This window comes from Mesoplodon bidens (genome assembly GCF_964165515.1).
Source record: "Mesoplodon bidens genome assembly, chromosome: 6".
NCBI classification, from domain to species: domain Eukaryota; kingdom Metazoa; phylum Chordata; class Mammalia; order Artiodactyla; family Ziphiidae; genus Mesoplodon; species Mesoplodon bidens.
In genome coordinates, this window is record NC_138162.1 from 91620808 (window position 1) to 91634756 (window position 13949).

At 48.0% G+C, this 13949-nt stretch overlaps 1 long non-coding RNA gene and 1 pseudogene across 3 annotated transcripts in view; one reads left to right on the forward strand and one right to left on the reverse strand.

Moving 5' to 3' along the window:
* LOC308619425 overlaps positions 1–13949 on the forward strand; it is a 930003-nt gene that overhangs the window by 40692 nt on the left and 875362 nt on the right. The window lies entirely within an intron of this gene.
* On the reverse strand, positions 4447–5913 carry LOC308618782 (C-C motif chemokine 19-like; annotated as a pseudogene). Its single transcript, XR_014017891.1, has 3 exons — positions 5654–5913; positions 4833–4959; positions 4447–4623 (listed from the first exon to the last, which is right to left on the reverse strand). The product of XR_014017891.1 is annotated as a C-C motif chemokine 19-like (transcript).

Genomic DNA, 13949 nt, shown 5'->3' on the forward strand with positions numbered 1-13949 from the left:
CCCATTTTTATTTAGGAGGTGGGTCGACTCAGAGAGGTGGTATGTGTGATAGCTAAGAGTCAGATTCTGGAGCCCGTCTGCCCAGCCAGGACCCCCAGCTCTGCCACTTTACTGGCCATCCAGCTTGGGTAAGTTATTTAACCTCTGCACCTCAGTTTCCTCAGCTGCAACATAAGAATGATAATAGTGCTTAAAGCAGTGCCCAGCATCTAGTAAGCACTAGTGATGATAGAGCTAGTACTACAGAACCAAGTCCTCCCACGTGGACAAAGTCTCAGGGGGCATCACGAAAGTTCTCTGACCAGAAAAGTGCCTGTTTCTTCTGACAGCGGGCCTCTTGGAGGAAACTCCCCACTTGGGAGTCCTGCTCCCTTGTGAAGCTCTCATTCCCAAGGTTTTCTGGCTGTTTTTGAGTTTCCCGGAGATCGGAGAAGGGAGTATGTGGTGAAGGCTTGCCGAGAAATTGAACATGAGATGATGAAAACCTGATCAAAACCGTATGGAGCTGGCTCTGACCAAACACTTAGCCATGTAACTGAGACAGCCCCCACCCCGAGAACTGGATGTGCTCCAGGTGTGAGCGGTGCTGGGGTAATCGTGGGAAAGGGTCACGTTCAATTCCATTTTCTGTTACTCACATGTGTACTAGGCCTTGTTCTGTGCCAGGCCCTGGGCAGAGCAATGTTGGCAATGGTAGTTCCCTGGGAACTCTATCAGGGATCCGTTTTTTTGGGGGGCCGAGAGGTTTGTGTGATCTCAGTTCCCCAACCAGGGATTGAATTGGGGTCCCGGCAGTGAAAGCGCCAAGTCCTAACCACTGGACCATCAGGGAATTCCCCCATGGATAGGGAGCTTTTTGTCCCCCATAGAGGTGGACAAAAAGCCTGGGAGCTCCCTAAGTAGGGATGTCAGGTCCCTTTAGGGAGATGTTGGCTGCTGGGACCACAGAACTTCAGGTAGGGAGGTGTCACTCAGCTGCCCACCTTAAACCTGTAGCAAGTGTCATGTGCCTGAGAGAGGAAGGTGGCTACTTAGAGGCAGGCAGCAAGGCCCCCATATCCTGGTTAGGGAGCTAGGAGTCCACCCCAACCCTCAGAGAGCAGGCAGCTTCATCATTGTCAGGTAGGCAGTCCTGTCAGAACTTGGAATAAATAAAGACAACACTTGTCAGTGAATCATTGTGAAGCAGGTCAGGTGTTGATTAGATGAAATCAGAGTGCTGAGAATGTTTAAGTGGATCAGGACAAGTCACAGGTTGCTGGGCTAAGCCCTCCTATGTCTGGCAGGGAGATAAGAGAAAAAGACCTAGTGTCAGGGAGGGTTGGTGGCTGGGGGTGGGAAAAACAGGGAAGGAGAAAGCTGGGAGGAAAGGCACTGGCCGAAGAAGAGGTGGGGAGGGCTCAGGCTTCTTTGAAATTCTTCACCCTCCAGGCCTCCAGAGTCCAGCAGGGGGCTGTTCCAGCCACTTCATCGGCACCTGGATTATTTTCTTTCTTCCTGGACCTCAGTTTTCCCTTTATTCACAGAGGGTGGTCCCTGGGGCCCCGGGAAGTGAAGACTTTCCTTTCTTTCTATTTTTAAAATAAATTTATTTATTTATTTATTTATTTATTTATTTTTGGCTGTGTTGGGTCTTCTTTGCTGTGCGCAGGCTTTCTCTAGTTGCGGCAAGCGGGGGTTACTCTTCAATGCAGTGCAAGGGCTTCTCATTGCGTTGGCTTTTCTTTGTTGTGGAGCAAGGGCTCTAGGTGTGCAGGCTTCAGTAGTTGTGGCATTTGGACTCAGTAGTTGTGCTTGCGGGCTGTAGAGTGCAGGCTCAGTAGTTGTGGCACACAGGCTTAGTTGCTTGGCGGTCTGTGGGATCTTCCCGGACCAGGGCTCAAACCTGTGTCCCCTGCATTGGCAGGCGGATTCTTAACCACTGCACCACCAGGGACCTTTCTGAATGTGCATGACTTTGGGGAGACTGTGTGAATGTTGAGGAGGGTTAGCCTAAGACCCAAAGATTTAGGAATTAAGTCTTTGTTTGAAGGGACTCTTAAAAATGAAGCCCCCCATCCCCCACCTGACAGATGGGGTAAGGTCTTGGAGGGGGCAGTGAGGAAGGGACTTCCCCAGAGTTGCACAGTCAGGGGCAGAAACAGGATTGGGGGATTGGGGACCGGGCATTGAGCTCATGACCTGTTCCTGCATCCCTGCCCGCCCCCCTGTGGCAGTGTCAGGGAGGTGGTGTCCAGGTGCCTCTCTCCTTGTAGCACCTACTCAGGGCTCCCACCCTCACCTCCTCTCCTCCATCTGTGTGTTTCTGCAAGCGTCCAGAGGGTGGGTTTGTGTCTGCCTCTGTGGCAGGCTGAACTTTGCTTGGTTTCACTGGGGACCCAGAAGGATTTGAGGGGATGTACCCCCCCTCACACCTGTGTTTGTCCTCTGCCTGCTACAGTGCAGGGCACAGGTCCAAAGAGTGTCCACAGCTGTGAACTCTGGAACTCCATGGTTGGCTGACTTAATGGATGGATGAGTTGGTGGGGGTTGGGTGGATGGATGAGTGAGGTCTAATGGATGCAGAGACAGCTATATGGATGGCTGCATGCATGCATGAATGGATAGGTAATTTCCCCCAGGTAGCGGAGCCAAATTTCCGGGCTATACCAGTTGTTCTTGCAAACTATCCGCATTCCACCCACTCCTGTGACTCCAAGACCTGACTTATCTGAGGTTCTGGACACCTCGTCCTAGGAGCAGAGGTGAGGAAGAAGCTGCCATGCTCTCAGCTCAGTGAGGAAGGGCTGGCACAAATCCTCACTGCTGCTTCCCTTCTAAGTTTGCCCAAGCCTGCCCAGGCCTGCTTTTGTTACCAGATAAGGTATATGGTGTAGTGGTGGCCCCTGTTCCCAGGTGAGGATGCTCAGTCTGCTGTACTAGCTGTCATCCCAACCCCAGGGGCACAGACTTGCTGCTCCCAGCTGGACAGGCCCTTAGGGGCCATAGTTGGGCAACCACCCAGCTTTCCCAGAGGACTTCCCGAGCACAAGGAGTTCATTCCTCCCAGAGCAGTCTTGTGAGATGTCCCAAGAGTCAAGGGCTTTTGTCTCCCAGAGCTGACACTCCTTCCCTGTGACTCCTCTGGTCTCAGTGTTGCCTTGGCCCTGGAGCCCATGTGGCTATGAGGTGGTGGGGGTCTCCCCATGCTGAATCTCCCCAGCTCTCTGGATGTTCCTTTTACCTTCCTCTCCCACTCTGACCTCTGGCTCGCAGGTCTGTCCGTCAGTATCCCTGAGAAGCATGGACCCAGGATTGCCACGTGGACCCAGATGGGGCTCGACCTGGCCCAAAGTGACTGGGCGAGAGAAGAGGGCTGGCCTGGAGGTCAGATTCTATGTGGACAGATGGGCCCTCACCTCTGGCTGCTGACCCTTTTCTTATATATTTATCTGCTCTCAAGACAAATATTTTTTGAGTGACTACCTTGTGCCAAGCCATGTACTTCATACCAGGGAGACAGTGGAAACCAAAATAGACAAGATCCCTGTTCAGGAAGGCTAACAAACTAACAATTATAACTCAGCATCTTGAGTGCTGCAAGAGGAGAGGGGCAGAGGGCCCTGGGAGCTTGGGAGGGAGGGAGGCTGCCTAACCCAGTGTGGAGTCAGGGAAGGCTTCTTGGAGGAGGAGTCATCCAGACCCAGATGGGAAGCCAGGTAGGCAGAAGAGACAGAAGAGTTCCAGACAGAGGGCATGGCTTGGGTGGATGGGTTCTTTCCCCCCAGGCAACAGAGTTGGGCCTCCTGGCCCTCCCCAGGCATGAGAGCTGGTTCCCAACAATTCCCTTCCCCACCCCCAGTGATACCACATCCCTGAGACACCTGGATACTTGAGCACCTGTCCTGGAAGGCAAAAACTCAGAGGGCTGAGAGAGTTTGGGTCATTCAGTGGACGGGCACAGGTTTAGTGTTGCTGAGCCGTGGAGTGTGATAGGGCTGTGAGGAGACATGATGTGGGGCCCTGATCATGGGAGCTGATCCAGAGAACACAGCATATTAGGTGGAGGTGGATGAGGACGTTGCTTGGGCTGCAGGGTGGAAACTAACCTGGCCATTCCACCTCCCCCTTCCTATCACAGTCCTCCTGGACAGACAGCAGACAGACAGCAGACAGATGGATTCGTGGGTACCAGCTGGGCTTTATTGGAAACACTGCAGTCTGGGCATGGAAAAGTTGTGCGTCCACCACATTCATCCACACTTACACTCACACCCACACTCCTGCCCCACCCCAGCGGGGTCAGTTCTGGTGCAGGGGAGCAGGAAGCCTGGTCCTCCCTTCTGGTCCTTGGTTCCCCAGGGCTTCAGTGATTCACATTCTTTCCCTCAGACACAGGTCTCCCTCTGGGGCTATCATGGGCTACCTGCTCTAGTGCTTTCCATGGGGGAGGAAGGAGAGGCAAGGTCATGGGCTGGGGTCTTGGGCAGGGGCTTGGAGGGAGGAGGCAGGGCTGGGGAGGGCCAGGCTTGCCTTGGCTGAGTTCTTCTGCAGTCTCCGGATGATGCGGCCCACCCAGGGCTGGTCTGGGGTGCACAGACCTGGTAAACTCTCAGCGTGGTGAACATGGAGACAGAGGTCAGAGGTTAGAGAAAATAGAGCCCTGGAACCCAGATTCCTGGAAGGCCCTGGTGTGAGGGTCAGCGTCCGGGGACCACACCCAGGAGCCTGTTGCAGGGGCTTCCTTGCAGAGGTTGGGCTTGGCAAGGAGAAGAGAGATAAGAAGGTAGGGGTGGGTCTCCCCAGGGGCTGATGGGGGAGGTGAGGTTAGTCAGGCTTGTCCTGCAACTCACACAACGGAAGACACCCTGAAGCCATTGTTGATGAGCAGGTAGAGATAGGCTAGCACCAGGAATCCAGGGAAGGGGCACTGGGTCAAAGACAAGCAGCAGTCTTCAGCGTCGTTGGCATCTCCCAGAGCTGGGGTAGGATTAGTGTCAGGACACAGGGACACTGGGGAACGGAGGCCACAGCCCTCATTGGCATTAAGGATGCCTGTCTGTGTGTGGCGGCAGCTAGACCTGATATTCGCTAAATATACTGAAGCACTTCTAAGCAGTTCAGCAAACGACCAGTGTCCTGAGCCCCACAAATGCCCTCCTGCTGCCCTGATCACCCCAACTTCTCTCCTGAGTCTTTTCAACTTCCCCACAAATGAAGAGTTCACGCTGGTTACAGTGTCAGTGGGGGGAAGGATGTGGGGTAGGGAACGGGGTGGGGTGGGTAGCAGGAGGGTGTCATTAACAGAACTTAGGAGTTGTTAAATTTTTTGACCACTGATAATTTTTTGACCCTTCTTAGACCAGTACTTCCCACTCCCTCCACCTTAACAGTATACACTGTTCTCTCCCGCCTGGGAAACAGAAGCAGCAGGAAATAGAGCCTGAAGAGACGGGGCTAGTCATAGGCCCGGGATACACCAAGAGACAGATAAATATTGGAATTCAGGAGCCCAGGTACACTGCCACTCACAGGCAAACACACGGGGCACAACCCAGGTTCACTGAAACATGCAGTCCTAACTCACAGAGTCCCTCACGTCCAGCGTCAAGCAGTCTGAGCCCTAGACAACCCTGCTACTTGCCCCCCACACTAAACCTCCCCTCAGCCTTACCAGGGGAGGTCCATAGAATCAGCAGGCTGAGGGCTAGTAGTGCAGCTGCATGGGATGCCATGGAGGATGAGTGGAGACTGACTGCAAGCAAGCTGTGAGCGTGAGCAAATCTGGGCAGAGTCTGTGTGAAGCCGAGGCCTGGCTGGGAATGAGTGAGTGTGCTGAGAAGTGCAGGGTGTGAAGGGGTCTGGGAACGTTAAAGTGGACGAAGAGGGAGGAAGCTGCCACTGCCACCCATTTATGGCCCAGAACTAATCATGGAGAAGAGTGAAATTATGCTGTTTTCAAAAATATGGGAGATCAGATTTTCTACCTAATATATTTAAGGCCTTCATGTCTGTCCTTGGCATCGTCGGAACGCACTGGCGTCAGGATGCAGCTTCTGTAGTCCATGGCAACCTGCGAAGAGGGGGCGGGACTCCAGGAGGTTGGAACACTGCCCTCACTGAGGGTGTGGGTGCGTCCATCTCTGCTGTGACTGAACAAAGGGCAGGGGAGCAGGGGGCCCAGGGCAGGGCACTCAGAGCCCGGCAAGCCCAAGGGGTGGCACAAGAATTTAGGCACAGGCCAAAGAGTGCCTTCTTGGTCTGCGCGGCAGCCCGGCCTCTCACCTTTCCACGCAGGCCGCGCTCCTACCTGAAGTGTGTGTGGAACGTGTCCGTGAGGTACACCTAGGTGCTCAGTTAACCATAGGTCTGGGCATTGTAGATTCCTGCAAGGTGACTGAAGGTCGCAGGCAGGTGGGTCCATGGGACACACGCGGAGAGGCTCCTGTCCGGGCCCTTGGCCGCTCAGTGCTCCTGCCCCAGAGCGGGGGCCGATAAGCCGCCCTGTCTGTGTTCCCTGTGACTAGAGGGAGTATTGCCCCAACACTTCTAGGAAAGGGGGTCTTTGTGGGCAACTCTTTGGAGGGAAACAAATAAATCTTTGCCGACTTTCTGCTGAAGCTCACGAGCCTTCACACCTAAGCCTCTTACAAGGTCAGCTCTTTAGCTAAACATTAGCTCATGTTCTAGATTTACACAGTAATGAAGAAATCAGCTACAAGTGGAGACAATCAGCAAAAACAATCAATATCAGAATTAGATTCCCAAGGCCATCCATCAGATGTTGGAATAATCAGGTGCAAGGCAGAAAATATACATAAAATTGGAACTGAAACAAGGAACAAGGATGTTTTTAAGGACTGGTAGGATCTTTAAAACAGTTTTAAAGTACATGTCATTGATAAAGCTAAAAACTCGAAGGTTGTGTAATACAACAGATTAATCATGGAGAAGAGTGAAATTATGCTGTTTTGAAAAATATGGCAGATCAGATTTTATGCCTAATTATATAAGAAGATTTATTTAAAAAAATACACATTATTTTAAAGACTTATTGGCTGTGAAATAAGTTAAGGGTATTTCAAAGGGCTTGTCTGCAAAGAAAGGTGAGAAGTGTGAACACACAGAAAGTCGAGGGGAAAATATGTCAATATATATATTGATATATGGTGAAATAAGCCTTAGACCAGCAACAATGTGGAGGACCTGACCCTTAGATACTTACAATTAAGCTGGAATCTTCAAAAAGTTCAAATCTTTATAATTAAAAAGATTTAGGAAAATTACTAACCAAGTGTTTTATTTGACATCAGAAGATCAAAACAATAAACCCTGAGAACATAGAAAAAATATAAATAAAGATATGAGCAGGACTTAATAAAACAGAAAACGTATAAAATTGAGGTGAGGGGCTTCCCTGGTGGCGCAGTGGTTGAGAATCTGCCTGCCAATGCAGGGGACACGGGTTCGAGCCCTGGTCTGGGAAGATCCCACATGCCGTGGAGGAACTAGGCCCGTGAGCCACAACTACTGAGCCTGCACGTCTGGAGCCTGTGCTTCGCAATAAGAGAAGCCGCGACAGTGAGAGGCCCGCGCACCGCCATGAAGAGTGGCCCCCACTTGTCACAACTAGAGAAAGCCCTTGCGCAGAACTGAACACCCAACGCAGCCATAAATAAATATAAAAATAAATAAATACAAATGTTACCATTCTTTTAAAAAAATAAATAAATAAAAATAAAATTGAGGTGATTTAGTAACTCAAAAGAATATTCTTGGAAAAGATTTAAAAAACACACTTTGATTAAGCAAAACAATAACATATGTAAATAATATACAGAAATAATAAGGACAATGTTATAGCAGAGAATATATGAAATGCCAGTAAATTTGAACATTTCTGTAAAGTGGACAATTTCCTAGCTCCTAAAGTTTACCAAAACGGACACAAGAGGAAATAATTTAAAGCCATCATGTCTACCCTTGGCATCCTCGGAAAGCCTTGGCCTCAGGATGCAACATCTGTAGTCCATGGCAACCTGCAGAAAGGAGGCGGGGATGCAGGAGGTTGGAACACTGCCCTCACTGAGGGTGTGGGTGCGTCCATCTCTGCTGTGACTGAACAAAGGGCAGGGGAGCAGGGGGCCCAGGGCAGGGCACTCAGAGCCCGGCAAGCCCAAGGGGTGGCACAAGAATTTAGGCACAGGCCAAAGAGTGCCTTCTTGGTCTGCGCGGCAGCCCGGCCTCTCACCTTTCCACGCAGGCCGCGCTCCTACCTGAAGTGTGTGTGGAACGTGTCCACGGAGTACACCTAGGTGCTCAGTTAACCATAGGTCTGGGCGTCACAGCTTCCTGCCAGGTGACCAAAGGTCGCAGGCAGGTGGGTCCCTGGGACACAAGCGGAGAGGCTCCTACCCGGGCCCGTGGCCGCTCAGTGCCCCTGCCCCAGAGCGGGCGCCACAAAGCAGCCCTGTCTGAGTCCCCCTTTCACTAGAGGGAGTACTGCCCCAACACTTCTAGAAAACGGGGTCCTTGCGGGAAATTCAGTGGAGGGACACAAATAAATCTTTGTGAACTTTCTGCTGATGCTCACGAGCTTTCACACTTAAGCCTCGTACAAGGTCAGCTGTTTGGCTAAACATGAGCTCATGATCTAAATTTACACAATAATGAAGAAATCAGCTACCAGTGGAGACAATCAGCAAAAACAATCAATACCAGAATTAGATTCCCAAGGCCATCCATCAGATGTTGGAATAATCAGGTGCAAGGCAGAAAATATACATAAAACTGGAAATGAAACAAGGAACAAGGATGTTTTAAAAGACTGGTAGGGATGCATGAGGGAAGGGATGTGGGAACAGATGTGTATGTATGACTGAATCACTTTGTTATAAAGCAGAAACTAATAAAAAAACAAAACAACAACAAAAAAATTAAAGACTGGTAGGATCTTTAAAACATTTTTAAAGTACATGTCATTGATAAAGCTAAAAAAATGAAGGTTGTGTAATACAACAGATTAATCATGGAAAAGAGTGAAATTATGCTGTTTTCAAAAATATGGCAGATGAGATTTTCTGCCTAATTATATAAGAAGATTTATCTTAAAAAATACACATTATTTTAAAGACTTATTGGCTGTAAAATAAGTTAAGGGTATTTCAAAGGGCTTCTCTTCTAAGAAAGGTGAGAAGTGGGAAAACACAGAAAGTCGAGGGGAAAATATGTCAATATATACATTGCTATATGGTGAACTAAGCCTTAGGCCAGCAACAATGTGGAGGACCTGACCCTTAGATACTTACAAGTAAGGTGGAATCTTCAAAAAGTTCAACTCTTTATAATTAAAAAGAATTATTAAAATTAATAACCATGTGTTTTAATTGACATCAGAAGATCAAAACAATAAACCATGAGAACATAGAAATAATACAAATAAATATATGAGGAGAACTTAATAAAACAGAAGACGTATAAAATTGAGGTGATTTAGGAACTCAAAAGAATATTCTTTGAAAAGATAAAAAAACACTTTGAGTTAGCAAAACAAAAACATAAGTAAATAATATACAGAAGGAATCAGGACAATGTTATAGCAGAGAATATTTGAAATGCCAGTAAATTTGAACCTTCCTGTAAAGTGGACAATTTCCTAGCTCCTAAAGTTTACCAAAACTGACACAAGAGGAAATCATTTAAGGCGGTTATGTCTGCCCTTGGCATCCTCAGAATGCCCTGGCAACAGGATGCAGTTTCTGTAGTCCATGGCAACCTGCGGAGAGGGGGCGGGTATGCAGGAGGTTGGAACACTGCCCTCAATGAGTGTGTGGGTGTGGCCATCTCTGCTGTGACTGAACAAAAGGCAGGGTAGCAGGGGGCCCAGGGCAGGGCCCTCAGAGACCGGCAGGCCCAGGGGATTGGCAGAAGCATTTAGGCCAAGTCCAAAGAGTGCCTTCTTGGTCTGTGCAGCAGCCCGGCCTCTCACCTTTCCACTCAGGCCGCCCTCCTACTTGAAGTGGGTGAGGAACGAGTCCGCGGACTACACCTCGCTGCACCCTTAACCATAGATCTGGGCATCATAGCTTCCTGCCAGGTGACCGAAGGTCGCAGGCTGGTGGGACTGTGAGACGCTCTTTGTCCTGGGCAGGGGACCCAGACAGGGCTGCTTTGTGGCCCCCACTCTGAGGCAGGGGCACTGAGCAGCCAGGGGCCTGGGCAGGAGCCTCTCCGCGTGTGTCCCCAGGACCTATCTGCCTGTGACCTTCGGTCACCTGGAAGGAAGCTATGACGCAAAGACCTATGGTTACCTGTGCAGCAAGGTGTACTCCACGGACACGATCCACACACACCTTAAGTAGGAGGGCGGCCTGAGTGGAAAGGTGAGAGGCCGGGATGCTGCGCAGACCAAGAAGGAGCTCTTTGGCATGGTCCTAAATGCTTGTGCCACCCACTTGGGCCTGCCGGGCTCTGAGGGCCCTGCCCTGGGGCCCCTACTACCCTGCCCTTTGTTCAGTCACAGCAGAGATGGCCACACCCACACCATCAGTGAGGGCAGTATCCCAAACTCCTGCAGCCCCGCCTCCACTCTGCAGGTTGCCATGGACTAGAGAAGCTGCATCCTGAGGCCAGGGCGTTCCGAGGATTCCAAGTGCAGGCATGATGGCCTTAAATGATTTCCTCTTGTGTCAGTTTTGGAAAACTTTAGGAGCTAGGAAATTGTCCACTTTACAGAAATGTTCAAATTTACTGGCATTTCATATATTCTCTGCTATAACATTGTCCTGATTCTTTCAGTATATTATTTTCTTATGTTTTTGTTTTGCTTAATCAAAGAGTGTTTTCTAAATCTTTTCAAAGAATATTCTTTTGACTTACAAAATCACCTCAATTTTATGTTTCCTGTTTAATTAAGTTCTGCTCATATCTTTATTTTTATTTTTTCTATGTTCTCAGGATTTATTATTTTGATCTTCTGATATCTAATAAAACACTTGGTTATTAATTTTAATAAATCTTTGTAATTATAAAGAGTTGAACTTTTTGAAGATTCCAGCTTACTTGTAAGTATCTAACGGTCATGTCCTCCACGTTGTTGCTGGCCTAAGGCTTAGTTCACCATATAGCAATGTATATATTGACATATTTTCCCCTCGACTTTCTGTGTTTCCCTACATCTCACCTTTCTTTGCAGATAAGCCATTTGAAATACACTTAACTTATTTCACAGCCAATAAGTCTTTAAAATAATGTTTATTTCTTAAGATAAATCTTCTTATATAATTAGGCAGAAAATCTGATCTGCCATATTTTTCAAAACAGCATAATTTCACTCTTCTCCATGATTAATATGTTGTATTACACAACCTTCGAGTTTTTAGCTTTATCAATGACATGTACTTTAAAGATGTTTTAAAGATCCTACCAGTCTTTTAAAACATCCTTGTTCCTTGTTTCAGTTCTAGTTTTATGTATGTTTTCTGCCTTGCACCTGATTATTCCAACATCTGATGGATGGCCTTGGGAATCTAATTCTGGTATTGATTGTTTTTGCTGATTGTCTCCACTTGTAGCTGATTTCTTCATTATTGTGTAAATTTAAATCATGAGCTCATGTTTAGCTAAACAGCTGACCTTGTAAGAGGCGTAGGTGTGAACGCTTGTGAGCTTCAGCAGAAAGTCGGCAAAGATTTATTTTTCTCCCTCCAATGAGTTGCCCGCAAGGACCCTGTTTTCTGGAAGTGTAGGGCTAATACTCCCTGTGGTGGCAGGGGACTCAGACAGGGCTGCTTTGGGGCCCCCGTTCTGGTGCAGTGGCACTGAGTGGCCAGGGGCCTGGGCAGGAGCCTCTCTGCTTGTGTTCCAGGGACGCACCTGCCTGCGACTTCGGTCACCTGGCCATAAGCTAAGTCGCCGAGGTGTATGGTTACCTCTGCAGAGAGGTGTACTCTGCAGACACGTTCCACACACACTTCAAGTAGGAGGGGGCCTGGGTGGAAAGGGGAGAGGCCGTGATGCCATGCAGACCAAGAAGGTGCTCTTTGCCCTGGTCTTAAATGCTTGTGCCACCCCCCTGACCTTCTGGTCTCTGAGGGTCCTGCCCTGGGCCCCCTGCTCCCCTGCCCTTTGTACAGTCACAGCAGAGATGGCCACACCCACACCCTCAGTGAGGGCATTGTTCCAACCCCCTGCAGCCCCGACTCCTATCCGCAGGTTGCCATGGAGTACAGAAGCTGCATCCTGAGGCCAGGGCATTCCGAGGATGCCAAGGGCAGACATGATGGCATTAAATGATTTCCTCTTGTGTCAGTTTTGGTAAACTTTAGGAGCTAGGAAATTGTCCACTTTACAGAAATGTTCAAATTTACTGGCATTTCATATATTCTCTGCTATAACATTGTCCTGATTCTTTCTGTATATTATTTACTTATGTATTTGTTTTGCTTAATCAAAGTGTGTTTTTAAAATCTTTTCAAGGAATATTCTTTTGACTTACTAAATCTCCTCAATTTTATACGTTTTCTGTTTCATTAAGTTTTGCTCATATCTTTATTTATATTTTTCAATGTTCTCTGTGTTTATTGTTTTGATGTTCTGATGTCAAATAAAACACTTGGTTATTAATTTTAATACATCTTTTTTATTATAAGGACTTGAACTTTTTGAAGATTCCAGCTTACTTGTAAGTATCTAAGAGTCAGGTCCTCCACATTTTTGCTGGCCTAAGGCTTAGTTCACCATATAACAATGTATATATTGACATATTTTCCCCTCGACTTTCTGTGTTTTCCCACTTCTCACCTTTGTTTGCAGACAAGCCCTTTGAAATACCCTTAACTTATTTTACAACAAATAAGTCTTTAAAATAGTGTGTATTTTTTTAAGATAAATCTTCCTATATAATTAGGCAGAATATCTGATCTGCCATATTTTTGAAAACAGCATAATTTCACTCTTCTCCATGATGAATCTGTTGTATTACACAACCTTCGAGTTTTTAGCTTTATCAATGACATGTATTTTAAAAATGTTTTAAGGATCATACCAGTCTTTTAAAACATCCTTGTTCCTTGTTTCATGCACAGTGTCAACAAGGATACTATCACATGGAGAAGTATCACCATGTGTACTGTCACCATAGGCACTGTCACCATGGGCACGGTCACCAAGTACACTATCACTTTGCTCACTATTACTGTGAACACTGTCACCACGGGCAACTTAACCATGGGCACTATCAACGGGAGCATTATCAGCATCGGCACAACAGGCGTGATAACTGTAACTATGGGTCATATCACCGTGAGCACGCTTCCAATGGGCACTGTCACCATGTGCACTGCCCCATCGGTACTCTCACCATGGGAACTGCCACCATGAGCACTGTCACCATGAACACTGACACCATGAGCACTGCCATGCAGGGCACTGCCACCATGAGCACTGTCACCATGAGAACTATTACTATGAGAATTGTAACTATGGGCACTTTCTGGATGAGTACTGTCACCATCGGTATTTTCACCTTGGGCACTCTCACCGTAAAGAGTATTACCATGAGCAATTTCACTGTGAGCACTCTCAACATGGGCACTTGCACAATGTGGGCTGTCACCATCAGCCCTGTCAGCATGGGCAATGTCACCATAAGAAGTGTCACCATAGGCAATGTCACCATGTCAATGTCACCATGGGCACTGCCATTTTGAGCACTGTCACCATGAGTACTGTCACCATTGGTAGTATCAACATGTGCACTGTCACCATGGGCACTATCACCATGAGAACTGTCAGCATGAGCACTGTCACTATGGGCAGTGTCATCGTGAGCAATTCCACCATGGGCAATGTAACCATGGAAATTATCACTGTGAGCACTGTGAACATGAGCACGTCACCATGGGAACTCTCAACATGGGTACTCTCTCCAATGGCAATGTCACCATGAGCATTGTCAGCATGGGCACTTC